This window comes from Lissotriton helveticus, chromosome 7 (assembly GCF_964261635.1).
Source record: "Lissotriton helveticus chromosome 7, aLisHel1.1, whole genome shotgun sequence".
In the NCBI taxonomy this organism is placed as follows: Eukaryota; Metazoa; Chordata; class Amphibia; order Caudata; family Salamandridae; genus Lissotriton; species Lissotriton helveticus.
Window position 1 is genome coordinate 462,762,995 of NC_136068.1, and position 25,271 is coordinate 462,788,265.

The window sequence follows — 25,271 nt, forward strand, 5'->3', positions numbered from 1 at the left end:
CTTTTACCTTCCCTGTAGTTGTATAGTTTTCCAGAGCCTCGTAATATAAAACTAAAGTTCTTCTCCCGACTCAAATATCAGGGGTATTTTTCCAATAATGACTTCCTAGTGTGTTCCTAAATTTTCCCGTCTTATATTATTCCATTTGAAGTCAAATTTCTGAAAGTTCAAATTATCATGTACCCTGTTCTTGCCTTCCTTTAGACTCACAAATGGTTAGCTTGATTTATTTCTTATATGGATATGTGCTCTTTGTAATCTTGGTTATCGATTGCTTAATTATTGTAAATCTTATGCTTTCTGAAACTGAATCTGAAATCTAGATAAAGGTTTTGAAACTTTCCAGAGTCTGTTATCTTTATGAGAGTATGAAGAAGAATATAAGTTGGTATTTTATTGTCTGCCTTTTCTTTTGCAGCTAGCTCCCTGATCCATTGTGATCATAGGTACCCGTAACAGTGGATTGGTAAGTCGGGTACAGTAGAAATATATAGGAAGGAACAAGGAATACTGGTAGTAGAGTGTAAGGTCGCCTGATTAATGTATAAGATAAATTGAAATTTATGGGCCCGATACGTATATGGTAAAATTGGTTGGTCAGGTGACCTGCGCGCTCTATCAGTATTTTTCTGGTAGCAGAGGAAATGGTTAGGGACTAGTTGAGATAAGTAGGTAGGTTATATGCTGCTAAAAAGTTATTGCTGCTAATTGTGAAAATATTGCTGCTAAACTATGAACATTTTATTGCTGCTAAATCGATCGATCATGTGAAATGTTTTTACTTTGAAAATTATGAAATGTTTTAAATTGTTTTTCTTGCTGCTATATTGATATATGTTTTAACAAAACTCGTTAGTGATTGTTATATGTTTGTCTGGATTCCCCGGGGAATTAAATAGCGGGTGGTGAGGAGAATCCACGCCGTAGTGAGGTCATTGGCTCGAGGAAAATTGGTGCAGGTTAGGCAGAACTGGAAGCACTAATTAGGGTTTTTCTGAATATATGATTGAATAAATGGTAGCAAAGAGTTCGCTGGCAAAACTTCTATTGTGATATAACCTAGTAAGGGTCACACGGAAGGAGTAGCAGGTTCCTCTAAGCTTGATTGTTAGCAAAAGAGTTCGCTGGTGAAACTTTAGACTTAGTATATATCCCGAAAAGAAGTGGATGAGTCAAAAGAAGTAGCAGGTTCTCTAATGCTTGAGTGAAGGGTAGGCAGAAGAGATCTATCCGTAGTATATGAAAAGTAGACAGAAGAGGTTTACTTGCAGTAAAACGTATATTTCCTTTCTAGACACTCGAGTACAGTGGCAAATGTGTTTTCGTTGTTAATTAACTAAAGCACTTGCACTTTAAGAGAGAGATTAAGTTTCCGTTACCTTGTAAGGGAGGGAGTCAGTTGCGGAGCTGCTCTGACGTCACTCTGTGCCGCGCTGGTATTGGACGAGACAGTGGGTGTGTAACGGAGCTGGAATTGTAAAGGAGGGGTGAGTGCCGAAGCGTGAGAACCTATCTCGCGAAAAAGGCCGCGGACCCATTGGTTGAGATTATTTGAAATCGTGCAGTTTATTGGTTGCACGAAAATAAAAGACGCATTTGGATTGGGAGTGATTTTGTAAACAAAGTCGCTCGCAGGAAATCGTATGTGGCATACGTATAGGCCAGAGACTAGACCCGATCCACGACATTTAGGGTTTGAGAAGGATCAGTGGAAAGGACATAACACCAGCATTATATACGGAAATAAGAGAAAATTGACTTTAGTAAACAAAGTGAAGAATTATTTCAAAAAGGACAAACCTATCAAAACTAGAGAAGGTGTTGTCATTCCGCCACCTAATACTCCCGCATCTTTCATGATATTTGATAAAGGGTACCACTCGTGTGTATGGTTGGATAATTGGGCGGAATACACAAAGGATGATGGAATTTTGGCTTTCCCATTGGAAGGTACATTTAATGGCAGGATTCTTTTTAATTTGAGAACCTGAATGAATGATTTAAATCCCAGACCTAGACTGACCCAGTACGAAGCATTAGAGGAATGGGAGATAGAGGCTTTTGAGAGAGATAAGCCCCGAATGGACAAAGGGTTAACCAAATGGTATCCAAAATTGAAGCAAGAAACCAGAGAGAAAAAAATGAAACAGTGGAGACAGAACATGATAGTAGAAGGACTGTATCCTATGATTCCACTAGGAGAACCTATGGGAGAGAAAAGGACAGAGAAAACTAAACATTTAGTGACCAGTGGGGATTCAGATGATGATTATTTGGAAGAAATACTCATGAAGAACCCACCTCCTTATAATGAGGGTTTGAGACCCATAGGTGCCAGAGATACTTGTTTAAGACCACCCTTTAGTGAAGAGTCAAGATATACAGGTGAGAGAGACTTCTGTCCAAGACCTCCTTATGAGGAAGAACCAAGATCCTTAAGCACAGGAAGCCTGTTCCCGAAACCTAATTATGGTGAAGGACCGAGTATGACGCATCCCACTGCCCCGAGTTATGCCCCAACTTTGACTCCACAAGTATTGCATGACAACTCCTTGGAAAGGATATTGCAGGAGAAAGAACGAGAGGCTCTAGCCAAACAAAGAACTGAACTAATTCAGAAAATCTCCCAACTAAATACAAGCCCTGAAGCTTTGACAATCCCAGTAACTATTGGACCAGTTGTTCCTTTGTATGGGGATAAACAGGGGAGTCCAAAGACTCCGATCATTACCCCGACTGTAGTACAGCAGAGAAAAGAGCCCTTAATTGTAGATGATCAGACGAGTGAATGTGAATCTGAGGTTTCTATAATGGATTTGCCGATCAGGGAACCAGGAAGGGGTTCGCAGAAAAGACACACTCCTTTCTCTTCCGGAGAAATTCAAATGGAATCAACTTCAGGTACTAAAAGTGTCACATTAGTGACTCCTGAAGAGATTGAGAGATGGAGTCGAGAATTAGAGAAGCAAAATCCCCAGTCAAAACCATTAGATATTTACAAACTAAGAATAGAATTGGAAGAACTGATGGCTGGAAATGTGGGGTTAGACAGATTGAATACTTATTCTGAAGAAGAGCTGCTGTTTATCTGTAAGAGTATTACCCGTAATACCAGAGTGTTCCATGAGAAATTAACAGACACTGCGGCTAGTATGGGAATAGATATTGGAAAATCAAAGTCATTACAGAAACCCTACAGAGCAGAGTTCTCAGACAAAGATCTAGAAAATATGAACGTATCAGGAAAGAAGGTACAGATCAAAGAATTGTTGAACGTGTTGCAAAAATGGGGAGAATTAGAAAAATGGAAAGCCAGGTGGGCAAAGAAAAAGAAAGAGGTTAGATCAAAACAGATGACTTCTGAGTATGTTTTAAAAGAAGCTGACAAGCCAGAACAGTTATATCCTATGCGAGAGGTGCCAGATGGAAACTATGTGCACGTTCCATGGTCCCGACAGGATATTGTGTCCTTTACTAATGATTTCCCGAAATTACGAGAAAAGCCCGTAGAGTGGTATAGACAGGTAGAAAGGTTTATGAAAGTACAAAAATGTCTGTGGAAAGATTTAGATGGGTTTTTCGATATTGTTGTTCCGGTAGATTTGTGGACAGAATGTAAAGTGGCTATTGATTGGCCTAGTAAAGAATTCCCGAGGGATCCTATCACAGGGACTCCTTCTGATGACGTAATGAAAAAATACAATCAGGTAATATTGCATCTGAAGGGAAAAGTGCCTGCAAAGGAGACAGATTGGACCCGAATAGATAGAATTACCCAGGATAGAGACGAAACTGTGCATTCTTATTATGAAAGACTATTACAGGTGTTCAAAAAGTACAGCGGCATAGATAACATTGAGATGAAGGATATGACCCACTTCATTTACAGGTTTGTAAACGGTTTAAGACCTGAAATTTGTCAATGGATCAAAGATAATAAAATTTGTTGGCAGTCTAAAAAGATTGATGAAGTTTTACGGTATGCAAAGTACTGTGAAGACGAGATGGCTGAAAAACGAAAGGCCTTAAAGGAAAAGGTCATGTGGGCACAAGTAAAATTAGCTGAGCAACAAGAGAAGCAATTAAGTAAAATGAATAGTAATACCCAAAACCAAAGGTCTGGGGGTGGAGGGAAGCCCAAAGTAAAAATGAGTCGAGAGGAAGCCAAAAAGAAGTTCCCCCGTCACGGGTGCGGACAGATAGGGCACTGGAGAGACGAGTGTCCATACGTACAAAATAATAACCCCCAAACTACTGATTTAAATCCACAGACGCAGAATGAAAGACCAAGATAGACCCAGCAACAGGTAAAATCGAGTCAGTTGCCTCGTGCACCTAGACCGAATTTTAAGGGAAAAGCACCGCAGGGTGAAGACATAGAAATTTGGGGAGGAAAGGAGGATAGAAATATAGCAACTTCACAATTTCTGTTGAATGATACCTTCCTCTGTGATGAACAATACTGACGGGGCCTGAGGGGGGAGGACGAGGAGTGCGTACTTGGCGCCTTCTTGCCGGTAGACCAGTCAGGGCCATACATTGAAGGAAAGGTTGAAGGAAATGATGTCACCTTTCTGTTGGACACTGGTGCTACTCGTTCTACTGTAAGAACAGCAGACGTTCCAAACCGACCCCTCTCGGGAGAAGCAATCCAAGTAGTGGGTGTATCTAATCAATTGATTAGTACCCCAGTTACTGAGCCCATGGAGATCACAATAGGGAACTTCAAAGAAATGCATAGATTTGTAGTTTGTGATTCCAGTCCAGTAAACTTACTGGGACGTGATTTGTTGTGCAAAATGAATTGTACTATCTTTTGCACACCAAAGGGCGTCGAAATACAAACCCCAGACGAAGATGGAATCTAAAAGTTAATGCTAATAAGACCTGACTCAGAAATTAAACGACTGACAATACAAGACTTACCTGAGGAACTCCAACAGACAGTGAAACCAGAAGTATGGGACTTTACTGGAAAAGATGTAGGATTAATGGCAAATGTTGACCCAATTAAAATAGCCATAAAAGAAGATGCAGTTTACCCAAATACTAAGCCATACAAAATGAGTGCAGAAGTGAAAGCAGGAGTTGCCATCGAAATAAAAAGATTGCTAGAGGCAAACATTATACAAGAAGTGTTGAGTAGTCCATGTAACTCACCCATATTCGGAATCAAGAAGCCTAGCGGGAAGTACAGAGTAGTGCAGGACCTAAGAAAGGTAAATAAAATCGTTGTTCCTTGCTGTCCTATTGTTCCGAACCCAGCAGTGATTTTATATCAGATTCCATGGATTGCTGAATGGTTCACCGTTATTGACTTATGTCACGCATTCTTTTCGATTCCATTGCATCCAGATAGCAAATTTCTTTTCTCATTTGAATTCGACAGTCACGTGTTCGTCTGGAATCGCGTCCCCCAGGGGTACACAGAAAGCCCCTCAATATTTAATCAGATTCTGAAAAAGTGCCTTGAATCCTTGGTTTTACCTGGAGAATCAGTTTTGGTACAATATATAGACGACCTCTTTGTGGCGTCTAAAAGTCAGAAAGACTGTGTGACTGACACCATTGCCTTACTGAACCATCTAGGTGAAGGAGGACACAAAGTATCACCTGACAAACTGCAGTTCTGTACCAATTCAGTTAAATATCTGGGGCACCAGATAGAGAAGGGTATCAGGAAAGTTACTTCAGAAAGAATCAGAATAATTCGAAACATGCAATTACCAAATACTCAGAAAGAGATCAGAATGTTCCTTGGACTTGTAGGATACTGCAGACAATGGATTGTGGGATTTGCAGTCCTAGCAAAACCTTTGATAAAAATGACAAAGAAAGGAGCAAAGGACCCAGTGGAATGGGATGAGGAAAGCTTGACAGCATTTACTAAATTGCGAGAATGTCTCTGTACAGCCCCCGCTTTAGGAATGCCTGATTATTCTAAAGAATTTGCACTGTTTTGTGACACACGAGACAACTGTGCACTATCAGCCCTAACACAAGAACATGGTTTGACTAAACGTCCAGTAGCATACTTCTCTGCTACTCTGGATCCAGTGGCTGCTGGATTACCCGGATGTCTGAAACCTGTAGCTGCAACTTGCATGAGTCTTGAACAGAGCGAATCCATCGTTATGGGACATCCTGTAACTGTGTATGTTCCACATGCAGTTGTAATTTTACTGACCAGAACTAAAACCCAGTATCTCACCCCTAGTCGGCTGACTAAATATGAAAGGATTCTTGTAGGTGCTGCAAATGTAATCATTACTCGGTGTAACATATTGAATCCAGCAACCCTATTACCAGACTCACTGATTGCAGAAGTAAAAGGAGAGGTCAAGTATGACTGCATTGATCTGACTGAGTTTAGTACCAAACCACGTCCAGATATCAAAGAAACACCCCTGCCTATAGAAGATTACGAGCTGTTTGTAGATGGCTCATGTCTGAGACATGAGAATGGAGGCCTAAGTGCTGCCTATGATGTAGTCACAGTATCACGCGCTATAGAAGCATCCTATCTATTTGGAATAAAGTCTGCATAAGTAGCCGAATCGATTGCATTGGCAAGAGCCTGTAAAATTGGGAAAAATAAAAGAGTAACCGTATACACTGACAGTCAGTATGGTTACGGGGTGGTGCATGACTTCGGCCAATTGTGGCTGCAAAGAGAGTTCCTGACTTCTTCAGGTACTACTATCAGAAATGGAAAAGTGGTACAGAAATTACTGGAAGCAATCCAGTTACCAAAAGAATTGGCAGTGGTCAAGTGTGCTGCTCACAAATCTGGCGATGACGATGTGACAGTAGGTAATCGATATGCTGACCAACTAGCCCAACATTGTGCAAGACATCAAATGTCAGTCAATATAAAATTGGGGGGGGCATGGAAACAGCTGCCAACTTATGGTGTTTGAGGATGTGCCAACATGGGAGGAATTGAGAGAGTTACAAGGTGCAGCAGGACCAAATGAAAAGAGAAGATGGAGAAAGTTTGGTTGTCAACAGAGAAACGAGGATGGTGTTGTAGTTTGCCCTGATGGTATGCCTGTGTTGCCTGACAGCTTGCTTGCTCTTATGGCCAGGTTAATACATGGAGATGCACACATTGGTAGGGATGCCATGGTTCGTGTTTTCAAACAGACATGGTTCAACTCGAAGTTCAGGAAAATAGCAGAGGCACTCTGCCAGAGGTGCTTGACATGTCAGCAATACAATGCTGGGAAGAAAACAGTAGTTGCCATAGGCAAAATTGGGAAAGCAGGAGGTCCTTTTACAAGATTACAAATTGACTTCATTCAGTTACCCCTTTGTAAAGGAATGAGATATGTCCTTGTCATTGTTTGCCTATTTTCAAAGTGGGTAGAGGCTTACCCGGCCAAGAAGAATGATGCCATCACTGTAGCCAAATTGTTACTGCGAGAACTAATACCTAGGTACGGGGTTCCAGTCACAATTGAATGAGACAGAGGTGGGCATTTTCAGAATGAAATAATTGGTCAGATCTGTGAAGCATTCAAAATTACAAAAAAAATGCACTGTGCATATCGTCCAGAGGCTTCTGGAGTGGTGGAACAACTGAATGGCACTATCAAGTCGAGATTAGGGAAGATGTGTGAATCTACTGGCATGAACTGGATAGAGGCTTTACCTCTTGTACTGATGGGAATCCGAAGTATTCCAGACTGAAATACAGGCCTGAGTCCCCATGAGATCCTGATGGGAAGAGTAATGAGACAAGCATGGGTACCAGGACACAAACTGATAAGCATTTCTGATGATTTGGTACTTGAGTACTGCAAGCAACTGGGTGACCAAGTGCGTTCTATCTCTCACCAGATTGGGGAAGAAGCCGTCGCCAGTCCAGCAACTCCAGTCCATAAATTGAATCCAGGTGATTGGGTGGTACTCAAGAAACACACCCGTTCAAGTTGCCTTGCACCGAAGTGGGGAAAACCAAGACAAGTGATTCTGGTGACCACACCAGCGGTGAAGTGTGCCGGTGTGCCAAAGTGGATTCATGCCAGCCATACCAAGAAGGTAACGGAAGACGAAGAAACTGACGCTGAAGGTTGTCCAGCTGAGGGGTCTCCAGACGTTGGTCCTGAAGTAGCTGATGATGAACAACCGAGCACCAGTCAAGATGATTGGATCCCAGTAATCGACCTGACTGTTGATCCAATAAGAACCAGAAGCCAGACATACGCAGACAGAGAGTGAATAGTGAGGAGGAGACAGGAATAGAAGGAGACAATCAGATTATTGAAATCCATGTCAGATCTGATGAGGAAGAAGATCATATAGGGACAGAACAGGTGATAGACACACCTCCAAGAACTCCTGAGATTGAAGAGGGACAGACAGAAATTAGGGCGAAAGTTCAAGCGGAAGAAATCTTAGGTTCGAAGTGCTTGAACAGGATCAGATAGAAGTAGACGAATGTGTTCAGGATACAGAAATTGAAACGCCCAAAAGTCAAGTCCAGTATACACCTGAACAAGGCCAGCTTAGCGACCAGGCAGAAGAAACTGAAATAAGACCTGGAACTAGTCAGACAGAAAGGAAGACAACAGAAACAGAAGTGCCACAACCAAACGAAAATAAAAGAGCATTAGAAGAAAGCCAAACCACAGTGCCAGTTAAAAGATTCAAGAAAAAGAGTAAAGAACCAAGATACATCAAAAGACTGAGACTAAGACTGAAAACAGTTGAAGAAAAGCTTGAGCAAAGAAAGCAAAGTTCCAGTAAAACAGAGCAAACTGGAGAGAACTCCAAACGAAGAAGTGATCGAATAAAAAGGCAGAACGAAAAGTATCAGGATCCTGAATGGACTTACCTGGTGTTGGAGGAATTTGAGGATCTTGATATAACTGACGAAAGTGACGAAGAACTGACGGCTGACCAGTCTGCCGAAGAAGAAGAACCAACCTGAAATTGCTCAGTGTAAGATACCTGTGCAAAGTTACAAAGAGGGGTTGGAAAGCTTCTTTTAAGCGAAAATGTCTGATTCAAATGTGAATGGGAGACCTAGACGAAATTGTTGTAAAACATGCTGTAAAGTATGTGTATGTAGTGTAGCTTTAGTATTAATATTATGGATAGGACTAACAATGACTATTCCTTATATGATGAGTAAAGATACTAATATTGACCCTACAAAGACTGTGACAAAAGACACTGAAGAACTGACAACACAAAATGTAGAAGGACATGAGAAAGCACTTAGCGTAAGACAAACTAAATTGGACTTAGAAGCATCAGATGAGGAAGGACTACATTATCACGGAATCAAGAACAAGACTCATTTAAATGTATTCGCAAACCTTTTAGTGCATTATGTAGAATCCATGGAAATAGAAGACTGTTATGTTTGCATGAAGCTACCTACTTCTGTAGCTGAGGGAGTGACCTACCATCACTTGCCACTAACATATGGAATTTCTTGTAGTATTTTAGCTAGCTTATTCTACAAAAGAGGACCGTTACAGTACTATTACTCTAACTCAGACGTGATGTTTTCTGAACTTCCTAAACATGGAAATTTGAACCCTGTACATACCAAAAGTGACGTAACACGTTATATGGGAGAATACTTTTTGACTATAGGTACCATAGATTTAGGTGAAGCACATAGAGATAACTTGACCTGTTCATTACATGAACAAGAGAAAATGCTTCTAAACATGGCAGAGAAAGGAAGAGAAAGTTTCCAACGAAAGGCAAATGATAAAAGGCAGAAAACTCCTAAATCGGCTGAAAACATGGGAAGCACCTCAAATGGTGGGGCTAATCCTGCTTTGTTGCTGGATTTTGAGAGAAAAGGGAAACTTTGTCTTCACCGAGAAAAGACTAGTTATTATAATAACATTTTCATTGGTTCCAGTCAATGTGAACACAATTATAAGGTAATTGGAGGATGGGGTTTCAAAAATGGGTCAGAACCTGTGTTTCCCGGAATTTATTATATATGTGGAAACAAGGCTTATTTCAAATTGCCGGATCACTGGTATGGAAGCTGCTATTTTGGAATTGTCTTCCCGAAAATATACCATGTGAAAGAAATGGCTGGAAGCAGTGAAAACACTAATGGTTTAGTACGTAGTAAAAGAGAAAGCGTAGGGGAAATAGTGGGTAGTATATTTAGTGCATTGATACCTGCAGTGGGAGTGGTTCTGAACACACACAGAATTTGCAAATTGTCAACAGTAGTGGATCGGCTATCTACTGACACTGCTAGTGGATTTCTGATGATCAATACCGAAATGGTTGCGATCAGATCTATGGCTTTGCAAAATAGACTTGCTCTTGACACCTTATTAGCAAAAGAGGGCGGAGTCTGTAGAATGTTAAAAGCGCAACATTGTTGCACTTACATACCAGACAAAAGTGTGGAACTCAAAAGGTATGTAAGGAACATTACAAATTTGGAAAAGGAACTCAAACTACTGGAGGTTGATAGTGCCTGGAAGAGACTTACTGATGGTCTCTCCGCTGTAGGTCATTGGTTTTCCAATTTAGGTAAAGGTTTTTTGTTTAAGGTACTGATGCCAATGGCAGGAATAGGGTTTTTCATATTCCTTATATTTGGCTGTTGCAAATGTAACAAACACCAAAAGAAATACACTGTGAATAGAAGAGGTGTGAAACGGAACGTGGATGAACTTGAATTAGAGGAACCGAATAATCAGATTTATAAAAGGGTGAAAAATTCTCACCCTAACAAAGAAACTAAAGCAAAGCTGAATAGAATGTTGGAAGAGATTGAATTGGGCAATGTGTGAAAGTTGGCATCTGATTCCATTGGTTTTGTGATGATAGTAAATATCATCAAAGATGGGATTGATGGAGCAAGGATTCGCACGTTACGCGACTTGCTTGAACTTATGAACCTCGAATAACTGTAATAGAATAACCCAACATGTTTTGTCTTACTAACTTCCCTTTATTTTGACATTTGGGGTGTCCTAGCGATGCTTGCCTATGTGTCTACTAAAACTTAATAACGCTTGTCACTAAAAATGGCCGCTGCTTGGCGGGTTTTCTTCTGCGCATGCGTTAGTCACACTCACGTGACGTGACGTACTTGCAGTTCTGGTGGGAATCTTTGCGCTTGCGCACTAGCATTAAGATGGCCGCTTTGTGTCCTCACATGCTGAAGCTTGCGCTGCTGCTTCTGTGTTATTGTTTGTTTGCACTAACCATAATGCTATAGTTATTATAAAGTAAGGGGTATAGAGTAGCTATTCATGGTATACAGAGTATTCATTTTTTTCTGTATTTCTAAATTGTTTTCGCTTACTTTTCATGTACCGCGTTCTTGGGGGTCTGAGGAGCACTCGTGATTCCATATTGAGCAGCCTTTCTGCGCATGACAGTCTTCTGCCGGTGACATTAAAGCGGTGCCAACCCGAAGTCACAGCCAAGATGTGCCTGGGAAGATGCACAGCAGAAGAAGCTGAATTGCTTTCAATGTATCATAATTCATAGATGTGCTATTGTAATGTAGAAAGTTAGGTCATGGGAACCCCAAATTCAATAGGCGGTCCCAGACCATGTAAATGTGGGCTTGTAGAAATGAAATGTGATTGGTGTGTTGACCTATCCTACTTGGGGACCAATCGAAATTGGGGATTCTTACACTTGCAACATTTGGGGGGTGGTACACTGACCCGAAAACAGTATAACTAGCCTAGGTTTAGCTAGAGAAATTGTCCGACTTGTCCGAATAGCTGACCTGTCACTTACCCATCGCACTCAATAGGTGATTGAAACAGAGGGCTGCGGAGCACTCTGTCCGAACTTTTCATAGACTCTAGAGGTTTCAAACCTTAAGTGCTGGCGGAGCACTTTGCTGGGGAATTTGAAAACCCAATCGGGGTTCTGACTGGTAGCTGCAGAGAGGGTGGAGCGCAGGCGTTGCTTCCGAACTGCGGGTGCTGGTCGTACCTTGGTGATCCTGTCCTGATCCTAATCTGGGTTTCCTGTCCTGTCCTGGGGTTTCCATTCTGCACGTGCTGTCCTACTGATGACTGTCCTTCCTTGGGGTTTCTACCGTCCTTAACTGACCTGTGGCCAGGGTTGGTCTTCACACCATACTAGGTAAATATAGTGCTGAAAACTCTATTCTGCACCTTTCTATTTTTTCTGTCTTTTTGCTTTAATAAAGACATACCTTTGCATACGTTGATTTTTCCATGCTTTTCGCAAACCCTACTAAATGAAAAGGTTATACATTGTTGCTGTTTTCTAGCATGTTCCTATTTTTTCCCCTTCCTTAAGTACAATTCTCCTAACTGTTTATGAAAATAAATGTGTTTTACTTAACCTCTTCCATGCTCATAACGAGCTTAGCTCGTCATGAGGCACACTGGAGCTGTGCTCATGACAAGGTGAGCTCGTCATGAACAATGGACTTCAAAGCTTCTCAGCACAGGAGGGGAAAAGCCATAGCAGCCAAGTGGTTAAGTGATGTTTCTGAAATTATAGCGTGTTCCACTTTTACCTTCCCTATAGTTGTATAGTTTTCCAGAGCCTCGTAATATAAAACTAAAGTTCTTCTCCCGACTCAAATATCAGGGGTATATTTCAAATAATGACTTCCTAGTGTGTTCCTAAATTTTCCCGTCTTATAGTTATTCCATTTGAAGTCAAATTTCTGAAAGTTCAAATTATCATGTTCCCTGTTCTTGCCTTCCTTTAGACTCACAAATGGTTAGCTTGATTTATTTCTTATGTGCTCTTTGTAATCTTGGTTATCGATTGCTTAATTATTGTAAATCTTATGCTTTCTGAAACTGAATCTGAAATCTAGATAAAGGTTTTGAAACTTTCCGGAGTCTGTGGTCTTTATGAGAGTACAAAGAAGAATATAAGTTGGTATTTTATTGTCTGCCTTTTCTTTTGCAGCTAGCTCCCTGATCCATTGTGATCATAGGTACCCATAACGGTGGATTGGTAAGTCGGGTACAGTAGAAATATATAGGAAGGAACAAGGGATACTGGTAGTAGAGTGTAAGGTCGCCTGATTAATGTATAAGATAAATTGAAATTTATGGGCCCGATACGTATATGGTAAAATTGGTTGGTCAGGTGACCTGCGCGCTCTATCATAACCACCCCCTCCCCAGGCCCTCCCGTAGGTGGAACCCTAGAGTTAGTCCAACTCCTAAATTTGGTATAAGTATAGGAACCCAGTCACTAGGACTTTAGATTAGCCTGGACGAAACTCTCAAACAGAAATCTTGGACCTTCATCATTCCATATCGACTGGAAGACAGAAGAAATCTCCCTTGGGGTCAAGGAGTGACTCTCCTGTTCAAACAGGTACCAAAGAAGCATCTTGTCGGTCTGCATTTTTTAGGCTCCCGCCGGATCCTGAAGAATCTGCGACACAGGACACAGACTTCCAGACATCTCAGAGGCTGACACGAGTCCCCAGCGAAGCTGAGACCTGTAGCTATCATGAGAGACGTGGGACCGGAACTCCTGGACATCCTGCACATTTGCTAGTGCATCGACTTCCCGAGCTTTCCCGAAGTTGTGCATTCGGCTACTTGTAGTCCAAGCCCTGAGCACCTTTTGCATTGAAGATTGTGGGCCTACACTCCACGAGTGTTCCGTGGGCCCGCTTTCAGCATTTCCGCTCGAGGCGCCTTCGCGAAGGAATCTACTTTGTTTCTAGAGCTTCCCTGGTTGCTCCAGACATGGCCTGACTCCCCTTCAAAGGATGAGTCCCTCAGACCTTGCTGGTCTGCACCGAAGACAGTAGTTGTCATGGACTCTTATTGGCGGAGCCCTTAGGAGTGGAGGCAGCGTGCTTTGGAGAAAAACGGGGCTGAAAACATCTCCGGAAAGACTAAGGAGACTGACGCTTCAGGGAAGATTGAGATGCCCTATTCCAAGGCTTACCAGGTGAGCCGAACCCCCTTTATAGGGCATTGCATGTTTCTGCTCTTTGAAAGCCTTTGAGATCATGGCAGACAATTGATTTCCAAAAAGAGCCTGGCCATCAAATGGCAACTTTAACAAAGCCACCTTTCCCCCAGGATCAGCCTTCCAGTTATAGAGCCAAAGGGAACGACGTGCCATCACCAAGGCCCCAGTCGACATAGCAAATGATTTATTAACATCAGACGAAATGTCAGCCAACTGCTTAGCCTGCATCTCCATTGCAGCCAAAAGGTCAGAGCATTTCGAGCCATCCTGAACAGCCGCCACCAATATCTCAAAATCCTGCACCAAGGACTGTGCGGAATAAGCAGCTAAAAGGATAGCTCTCAGTGCCAATTTCTCAGCCGCAAATGCCTTCTTAAGGGCCGAGTCCACCTTCTTATCCGTCGCATCAGTCAGGGTTCAATCCTCAGGCTTAATAGCAGTTTTGCCAATCAGTGTGGCCAGGATTGAGTCCAATTTCACATTATGGGGCAAGGGGTCGTCCCCTTCCAATAAGTAAAGCTTCTGGAGGAAGCAAGGGACCTACAACTCGTCCACCTCATGCCATTCCCACAGCACCACATCCTTCACAGTGCCCTGAAAGGGCATGCTCAAACAGGAGGGCGTGGCGTACTGAGGAAAAAGAGTCCTGCTGCCCTCACCAGTCTGGAAAGGAGGGAACCCCAAATTGTCCTGAACATGAGCCAGAATGTCCCATCGTTCCTCCCTGGAGACATACTTTCCACCAGAGGAGATAGAAGGACCATCTCCATCCGACCATCTGAAGGGGAGAAGTCGCCCACAGGTTCCAATGGACGAGGACGGGACGGACCAGAAAGCACCAGCCAAGGCTATACAGCCTTGGACACAGCCGCCTCAATCATGTCCTGTACCTCATCTTTAGACATGGGAGGCATATCACCCCCCAATGGTCCCTGGCTGCTAGGGCGCTTCAGGCGGACCGGAGACCCATTAGAAGAGGAAGAAGATGAAGAGGACACCAGATTCTTCTCCTTAAACAACCTCTTGCAACCCATGACAGCAAAGTACTGGTGAAGGAACACCTCAGTATCCCCACTATGTGGCCGTGAACTGAACGGGTCATCAACCAACAAAAATTGGCCCAGAAAAATGCCCCCAATTAGAAGAAAAAAACAGTAAAAAAAAAAAAAAAGAAATAACAGGTCAACAACCCGGTCCTACCAGGTCTCCATGAAGTGCACCACAAAGGCAGCCTCACAGACTCCACCCAGAAACACAGCCCCAGCCACAGGAGGACTGCCGGACACCATTGCGGCTTCCTGTGCCAGTGCTCCGCTCCTCGACCACAACCAGACCGCGCATGCTGGGAAAATGCTGCAGAGGGCACCGCCGACAGAGACAACCAAGCTGAAGACTCCCCAGCACCGTCATAAGGAGAGAACAAGAGGTAAGTCACCCATGTTGGGAGACAAAAAAGAGCAGGTGGAGGTGGGGGCGGGCACAGTTTTGTAGGCTGGGTCTAGAGGGCCGCGGGGGCCTCATTTGTGATGAAGGAAGGCGAGGGAGGGACGGGAGGTAATTAGTAACTTTTTTCTTTTAGGGACTGCTAGGTTTCCACTGGTGGTGCTGAACAGAAAGAAAGAACACCAGATCATCTAAATAAGGCTGCAGCCCCTACTTGGTCAGTTTGTCCGTATAGGCTTCCGCACCGCCGTTGGACATCTGAAGACTGGCCCAACTCATAGTAGAGCAGGCGGACAGAGGATTTGGCGGACAGGGTGCTCCCCCATGTTTGTGGCAGAGTACCCTGTCCACCAAACCCTAATCCGGTCTTAGTTCTAACTCTACCCTGGCAGAGCAATTGCTTAGGTGCCACAGACATCACACCAGGGAGCAGAACTATCAATCTCTCATATTAAGCAGACAGCAGAGCTACCACTCGTGTTCCTAAGACCCCACTTTCTTGCACCACAGAGTCGCTTTTGATCATACAAACGTTGAGGATTAGACAACAGAGCTATCCTTGAGGTTTTGCAGAGGTCACACCAGGCAGCAAACGCAACTTTCCTTCAAATTACACCAATTGTACAGGCCCAAGCTTCAGACCACTGAGCTATCCCTCAAATTGCACTGTCAGACGCCCCAAAGCTTCATACAGTAGCACTATCTGAGGCTATGCAGATGTCACACACTCATACAACAGAGCTAGATATATGTCATCTGGCCAAATTCTACACGCTGAAGCTGAGACACAATAAATATGCTCTTTAGGCCATAAGGAAGTTAGAGTATCTGCCCCTCCCCTCAAGCCTCAGGTAACCAGATATCCTGGATTTGCTGAAGCAGTCCTCCTGGTTTTTCACCATTTGCCCTGGCACATTTCAGTAAATCTAGCATGTCTTGGTTTTCACCAGTCCATAATTTGTTAAAATGTAAACGGCAGGCCCCAAAGTATTTAATTGCAACTGAGGAAACCCACAGCCACAGCTGGCATATGGCAGTGACAGTATTGCTTGCTAATCGTCACTCTTACACAAGTGTGATACTTTGGACCATTCCAGGTTAACTCAAGGTGTAGGAATGGCCTGAAAGTGCTACTTTGATATTTTGTAGTATATTGAGTTGTTATTTTCTCTAGTGACTGTCGTTGTTTGAAAACAGACATACAGCACTACCTTTTGGTTCACTCACATAAATATATATGCTGGAAACACCAGCAGAAATTAAGCACTGGTTTTAACAGAGAGTTCACTCAACACAGAGGGAGGGAGAATGAGATTACAATGTATAGCAGAAAGCAATTTAGTTAACACAGATGATACTACATATATAAGTTGCATTTAATTACTCCTACTGTGTTGTTTGTCTTCTCTATGAAGGTGATTGCTGTCAGTTAACTTATTCTTTGCTCTTCACTGGATGCAATATTGTGGTTCTACATCTATGTCTGTGGAATATCCTGGTTTTTGGTTTTCAAAATCTGGTCATCCTACCTCTGCCCTCCACTTACAAACAAATAACACTTCACAAGCAGGAACCACAGTGCGAGACCGGTGGCAAATAATCCTAATAATTGTTTCATTCATTCAAGGTAAAGTTTATTTAGGCGGAATATCCATAAAACATTACCAAAACAGACATCAAAACATAAGTCCAGTCCTAGATCAGTGATTGCATATGAGACAATAGTACATAAAACAATTGTTTAAGACAATATCAGAAAAGTGCATAGTTAAGTGATTTGTCTATACTATTGCGCATGAGATGCCTCAATTTATGCAAAATATTTAAGTATATAAATATAAATCACGCAAAAAATAAGTAAAAGAAAAAGACACAATAACAATAGTTCATAAATTTGACAAAACAATAAAATGCTTGCATACATTAAAAACTTTCTACATGAGCACACTAGGTGACTAAATCAGTTTCAGAGACATTGGTTCAACCATTATAATAGTAGTCCCAATCTCTTCCTTTAAAGCTAAACTGAATGTAGATAACGGCTAAAATCAAAGGCTATGAGTGGACTAGTGTCTGTCATGATAATTCTAAATGCAACTTTTTACTGTCTCACACCAAGGGCTATACAGATGACCCTTATCTGTGTCCTCGTTGGCCTGGTATAGTTGGGCAAAATAAAAGCAAATGTTCAACACCCTCAATCATACCACAGCAGAGTGTGCAAAATTCGGATTTAGTTGGGTTGGACTTCCAATAACGTGTGAAAATTGCTAACCTGAAAAATACCCAGTCTGAATTTTAAGAACAGTGCGCGAGCCTGAGTACAAAGAGAGGGCGAACATACTTTTGTCCTAAGGCTGACCAGTTAGGGCAAATAGAAACAACGTGTAAAGTGTCTAGTGCAGTCATCATATCACATGTGCAAAAAAGGACGATCTGATGGTTTATGCCACCCCATCAATAATAACTGCAGCAACAAGTTTAATCTAAAGTACGTTAACAGTCTTCTGTGCTGGGCTGACATATCCATAGTTAAATACATTTCCATTTTATTTGTGGATTTCACCATCATAAATTGCTTGAAACTGTCTTTATGTTGGGCCGCTTGGAATCTTGCCTCTCTTGAAATTAGCCTAAAGATCTCTTTAGCCCAAGCTATGTCTGATTTATAGATCAACTCTGGGGTGCTGAAGAACTGAGGTGTGCCCAATGCCCCTAGAGGTGTTTTGACATAGATTAGCCATGGTATACGTAGGCTCAGATCCATATTCATGCAGTCGATCACGACCTTTCTATTACACTCTAGTACCTTCTTAAAGCAAATAGAGAACCTAAGAAGTATTGGGCCGTGTTGAATGAAATCAGAAATATAATCTGCTAACCTCTTCGTGCATAGTTTCCTCTGGGACACTCTGGGTAATTTGTAATAACCTCCTAACATTTTTATTTTCAGCAGTTTGTATTGGGCGACAGGGTTTATATCCCAAGATTTCTGAACCAAAAATCACGGTCAGAACGGCCTTTGCGTTATAGAGATGTAAAATAGATTTGATGTGGCTATGCCCTAGGCGCTTAGCAAAGGAGTCTATGCCATGAGCTATCCTGTTGAAAGATTGATATGCGCTCTTGCTAGAGGTCCCCAATTTAATTGATTATCCAGCAGAATATCTAAATAAAACCTATATGCTTTCCCTAAACCCTGGTCCTTTATATAGTGAGATTTCAGTTTTACCGCTCCCACAAGGGGAAACATCCTTTACGACGCAACGTTTACCACGCAGTGCCTTTACAAAGCAGGTTTTTCAACGCAAGTCATTACAACGAATTGCGCTGGGGGGCGCTCTAGGATAGGTAATAGTTTAATTTACTACCCAACACCTTCCCTACTATCCACGGGGACTGGAGTTGGAATAGTAAATTAAACTATTCACTATCCAGCACCCCTCAACGCAAGTCGTTGTAACGACTTGCGTTGAAAAACCTTTGTTGTAAAAGCATGCGTGGTAAAAGCATGCGTTGTAACAACGTACATCCCCCACAAGGCATGAGAAATGCATGAAACCCTATAATCTGGAATATCCCCAGATATTCCTCCCTGGGACCAGCGCTTATGAAAATGCACTGGCTCCCAATTAAGAAAAGAGTTTCTTTTAATGCTCCCTGTTTTTGCCACAGAATTCTGAACACTAAAGCCCCAAACTACCTGCATACTATGCCTTACTGGCCTAATAGGTGTTTGAGACATTTTGAAGCATGTTAAACTTCCTCATCTCGTGTAGTTCTGGTATCCTATACTTCCTAGCGTGGGGACACTCAGTTTGGAGTAATCAGGCGCTTTTTAGAAATACTGTAACATTACATAACTATAACATAACAATTAAGCATGATCACACTTGTGTAATAAAAAGTCACCCAGGCCTATCCTGAATTAGACCTTACTGGATCATAAGAGTTCTCTCTAAAACTGCACGTCACTCCACCACAAGTTCAAGTGCAGCTACATGTGACAGGATAAAGGCACACATCCAGTCATCACACACAACACCAAAACACTCCCTGCTTAGACTACACCTTCCAACCTAGCACAATCCATGGAATAGCTTGCTATTGATTAAGCAAAAGGCAATCAGTACCTCATCAGGGGTGTAAAGTGCTCTATAAATGCAATGCCTTGCCAAATGCATCTTTCTGTTTAAGAAATATGATGCTAAATGGACCTTGCAGAATATAGTACACAAAAGGTGAATAGCCCCTACATGTTCAATTAGCCAATGGTGCTTCCACAGGGTTGACAGTAGAGAGGTCACTCTGCTCTCTACAAGTATCATCCGCCTCATAATATTTTAATGGCTTGAAAACAGGATAACTTGTTATGTATGTAAATGTCAGGACCTGTAGGAGGCCAGGGAGAAAGCAGGGGTTATTGTAAGTCAACTGTAGGGATTTGGGTCTTTCCCTAGTGATGTCCCCGTGACTGATCCTCTATGGAATAGAAAGCTGAGCACCAAATATATCCTCTGATAGCGAGCTTTCAATCGCTTCTCAAGGACTTACTGTTGGTAGGTGGTGCAGTAACTCAAAACTCAAACAGTTGAGTTACAGACCCACATGCTGCCCATCACTGTGGTTAGTTTATAGAAAAAGATGGTTATTTGTATTACACACCAACTTATGACACACAGTAAGATCCAATACGGACATGGTTCTAATAAGGGCACTGCAGGACTATAATCACACAGGATACGACTCTGCACAATTACAACACAGGTGCAACCTCCTAACTGCATGTGTGCACAGCCTCCCTGGTTTAGTACCCCATAGGTCAGTTCGATTGTGTCCCACTGCCAAGAAGCGCTTTCTGACTACAATAAGTAAAGATGAAAAATAGTCATTCAGTTTAGTGGTAGACACGCAATCAATGTTTGAGCACACTTGGTTGGTTTACCTGAAGAATTGGGCACTTAGGGATGTTGAACAGGAGGATCTCTGACACCAGCAGTGAGAGTGGTCCTGCTCAATTGACAACAGCTTCTCCAGTGGTAACCCTGCCTCCTTTTCCTGGTGTCAGTTGAGGAATGAAGAAGCTCCAGTAAAAATAAGACCTTCCCCTACTGTTTGTTGGCACAGATCCACCAGCTGTGACGTCAGCTCATGGAAGAGTCAGCACAAATAGATCCACTCCTGTGCAGCTTCACAGTCGTGCTGTTGGCCATGATGTCTGGTTGTCAGTTGTGCAGGCATATAAGGCCTGGTCAGGTAACTTACAGGGAGGACAGGACACCCACACCTAGGCTTGGGTCATCGCCGGTTACCCTGCCCTTACACATCCTACTGGAGGACACTGGTAAGCATTTCACGCCGGGCAATGCATCATTTTTAATGCTGCTTCTCTGCTCATATTTTTACTCTCTACGAGCTTCTTAATTTTATTGCTGCTTTTATTCTATTTTACTTATCCTCCCTGTACTTGCACTTTGTCAGTTTTGTTGCTTTCATTCTATTTTTCAGGTTTGCCTATACTTCTATGGCGGCTCTTCTTTGTCTGACATGTCTCTTTCCTCATTCTGTCGCAGTTGTGTGCCGTTTGTGTGGAGGGCATTGCATTGCCATTTCAGGCCGCTTCCCGCCTTCTGCTTGCATTTTCAGTGTTGTGCGGTCTAGTCTTTACCGCAACCACCTTATTTAAACTTATGCCGAAGCAGACGCGCGCCAAAGGCACACCAAAGGCAAGCACGTTTGCGCCCGTCCGTGTCCAGCCGGGGCCAGGGGCCAGAATCTATGCTCCTTTTGAGCAAGCCGTCAGAATCTATTCCTTTCTGGCCCTGTCTAATTTAAGACCCACACCTAATGCATACTGTCAGGTTTTTGATCCTGCTACATCTCCTTCGTACAGTACTAGTTGCCAGTTTGATAGTACCCTTAACTCCCAGCAGTGGACTGTTTTTGACTCCCTGGCCAGAGTGGATGCACCCTGGCCCCTCGCTTTTGCTTGGGTTGACTCTCCTCTAGCCAATGAATTGCGATGTTTCAGCATTAACTGGCTCTCTTTACCCACACATCAGCTCCATTTATGTAACTTTCTTGTTGATGTTGGCCCAGATGTGGCTTTTTTAACTGAAACCTGGTTTCATGACGGGTCCCTACCAGATGTGATTGCTGAACTTCCTGACAACTCTGCGCTTCTGGGGATAAATAAACCCCACAAAATTGGCTGTGGTATCGCCATTATTTTTAAGAAAATCTACATATGTACAATTGAGAACCTTCAGATTCCTAATTGTGAATCCTTGATCTTCTCCATTTATTTTTCTCCTAAATTTACATTCTCAGGTGCTCTTTTTTATCACTCCCCTGGGCCTTCTTACAACTGGGGCTCAGTTCTTTCTGATTCACTGGCCCCCATATTTTACGGATAGACAATTTTTCAGTGCTTGGTGAGCTCAACTTGCATTTTGACGACTCCAATTTTAATCCAGCATCAGCACTCATAGTGGACCTGAATATTCTTAATCTTCGGCTCCTTAATTCCTCACCTACTCACTCAGCAGGGCACCTTTTGGACCCCATTTTTTCCAATCTTTCAACCTTATCTATTGCACCACCTATTCAACTCTGCTGGACGGATCACTTTGCAGTACCTTTTACCATCATATCCCTCCCAGCCCCTCTTACCCGGCCAACCTTACAGCTAAATCTAGAAAATGGTCCAAACTTGATATGGCAGCACCTAAAAAATGTCTCTTAAACAAAATCGCTATCCTTACATACCAACCTGATCCAGACCAAATCTCTGTGCATCATTGGCTCTCGGAGGCTATTGACTCAACTCTTCCACTGTTAGTTAAATCACAACACAGAATGCACCCTCCTGCCCCTTGGTTCCCCGAGTCCCTTAAACAAGTCAAAAAACGCTGCAAAGCCTTAGAGAGACAATGGAGGAACACTACGTGCCTGAGGCTGTCAGTTTATGGGGCAGCATTTAAAAAATACCCCCGTTTTTTGTAGATCTGCTTGTGCTACCTTCTTTGCAGAAAGGATCACGAATTCTCAACACTGCCAGAAAACTTTGTTTAAAGTCGTGAATGAACTTTTGGTAGCTCGCATTTTCTTGCCTCCTCTCTCACTTTCTCTTTTTTTTTAAGTAATAATATTTATTTATATTGCACAGTTACTTAAAACCATTTACAATACATCTTGCATGCCACTTAAAAAACAGAGAAGAAAGGAGAAAAGAACGACAATCCTAAAAAAAAAGACATTAGTATACGAAACTTTCCAAAACAATGTATAAAAGACAATAAATGTATTAATATTTGTGTCTGTACATTCGTAAATAAAAACAGCAAGAATATACCAGTGTGTCCTCATTAGTGAGATTCTTGCGTGATTTAAAATGTTATAGTTATTAAAATGATATCTTCTCCATCTGGTTAATGGGGCGAGTTGGCTTGTTGGTCTGAAGTGACTTTCATCATGCCTGACCCTTCGTCTTTTGTTAACCTGTTTCGAAGCTTGGCCATGTATTTACCAAACCTGGCCAGGTCTGATGGAAGAGTGCAGGAGAAAAGTACCGAAACGGCTTCTTTTACTGTTCGAACCCCGTGTCGTAGCCAAATTTGTTTTAAAAAGATCCGTCGGGGCAAGAGCATCAGAGGGCAGCAGCAAATCATGTGTAACAGAGATTCGTGTTTGTAGTTGCAGAGTCTGCATCTTATTTTGTGTTCTCACTTTCTCAACACCAATGTAATGAGCTAGTGACGTTTTTCCATAATAAAGTCGAGTCCATTTACTGCCAACTTGACTTGGATACTTCCCTTCAAGGTAACTGTACTTTCCCTGTTACTTTAAATGTTGGTCAGTTTGATACATCTTCCCAGGCTTCTTATTCTGATGACTCAATATAGCAAAAGGGGCCCCCTGAGTAATAGATATAGGGCAGACCAGCAGGGGAAACAACAAATTTTCAAAGCACAAAACGAGGCTGCCCTATTAGTTTAATATATAGGCTCAATCAGAGTCCTTATTCTAAACCATGCATATGAGAGCTCACTGACACCAGAGACTGGACCACAGTTTTATAAAAATATCAAAAATCATTTTATTTATCTTAAGTTCATAGTTTTTTTCATTTTTCTCTGTAGATTTCAGTAAGTTATTTCAAAACAATACAACATTAATTTAAGATCAAAACGAACATCACATTTTATTTTATTAAATACATATCCCACACACACTCCAGACAGTTCTCGACATCAAAACATCCGACAAGCATACACATTCAGTGATCAGACATACATACATCAAGCACTCCTTATTCATCCAGGTCCATCAATCTTCCACGATCAGATGTAACCCAATTCCTCTGTCCAGATGGTACTCCCACAAACAGCGTGGAAGATCATATGGCAAAACATATATATATCCAGACAGGTTATAACACGCCAACGCGCGTTTCGGTGCAATGCCAGATTTTTAAGGCCACACCTTCATCAGGGCGATCAGAAAGAAGGAGGGGGGACATGACGATACTGCAAACAATGAGCTATATGTGATAGGCGGTATACCAGCACTCACAGCACTAAATTAACTTCTTATTTCCAAATGCGTGGCAATTCGACTAAGGTCGGCACCAAGGGGCGGAGTCAAATCATTCCTGAGAGATACGGGTAATCGGGAACCTCGAACGTCAGGGTCCCGTATATTTCTTCGCGAAACCTCTGGATTCACATCGGATAGAACAACAGGATCCAAGCCGCCCGGTCAAGCGATAGAGGAGATCAGGATGAAGTTCAAGAATTGTTTAGACTTCTCACATCCACATCTGTTAGGTAGGGAGGCACTGTACTCTGTGTTCGGACAGAGATACCACTGCAAGTGATCAGATTTCTTCAAACAGTTTTTCTCCTGGCGGCTGGAAAGGATATAAAACGGGCTTCCGCAGCTCAGGCGTGCCTGTCAGCTGCTGCTGCCTCAATTTCACCTTCGCTTCATAAACTCCATTGTCTCAAGGTGAGCAAGCGCTTTATGCTACGTGTTCCGTGCCAAACATGGTTTGGTGCCCTCTTACATACAAAGCCTGTTAAAACCTTATTCACCCACCCAACAGCTGAGATCAGCTAGCCTTTCACTGTTTTCTGTGCCCAGGTTTTGTCTTGCTTGTATGAGAGGTTGTTTGTTTTCATACTTGGGCCCTAAACTGTGGGACTCTCTTCCAATGGAACTTAGGATGTGCCACTCGTAGCGACCTTTCGTAAGAATCTCAAGACTTTCCTTTACAGCCAAGCGTAATTCTATATCCTGGGCTTTATGTTTTGCAGACAGTGGTTTGTCTGTTGTCCTGCTCAGAGGCTGGAGACCATGTTGGGCAGCTGCGAGCTCTATAAATCTATAAAAATAATAATACTGGAGGAAGTAGAGACATATATAGAAGTTAAACAAATTATAATGGTTATTATTCCTTTTATATATACACCAAACTATGTTTATGATTTGAATCTGAAAAAAAAGTTTAACACTCCTGTTTTAGACACATTTTAGTAGTTCACAATATTTATTTGTTGAGGCAATTTCTTGTGGTACATTTGCAGAATATTGAATATTTGAGAAGAGCATATTGACAGGCACATATTTTTGTAGCACAGGTTTTGCAAGTACATGTATGTGTAACTTTTGTGGGTAAGACTTTAGAAATTTCATAGGGGTTAGCATCCCATCAATATCGTCCCAACCAAATTCACAATGGATCTATCTCTATATATGCATGATCCAAAACATTTATGCTTTTTCTGATCAAGTACAACACTCTTTTAATGTGTCCACAGACAAAATATGACATTGGTAGAAGTTCATTTAGCGGAACTGATCACTTGAACTCGCTGTACCGAAAATTG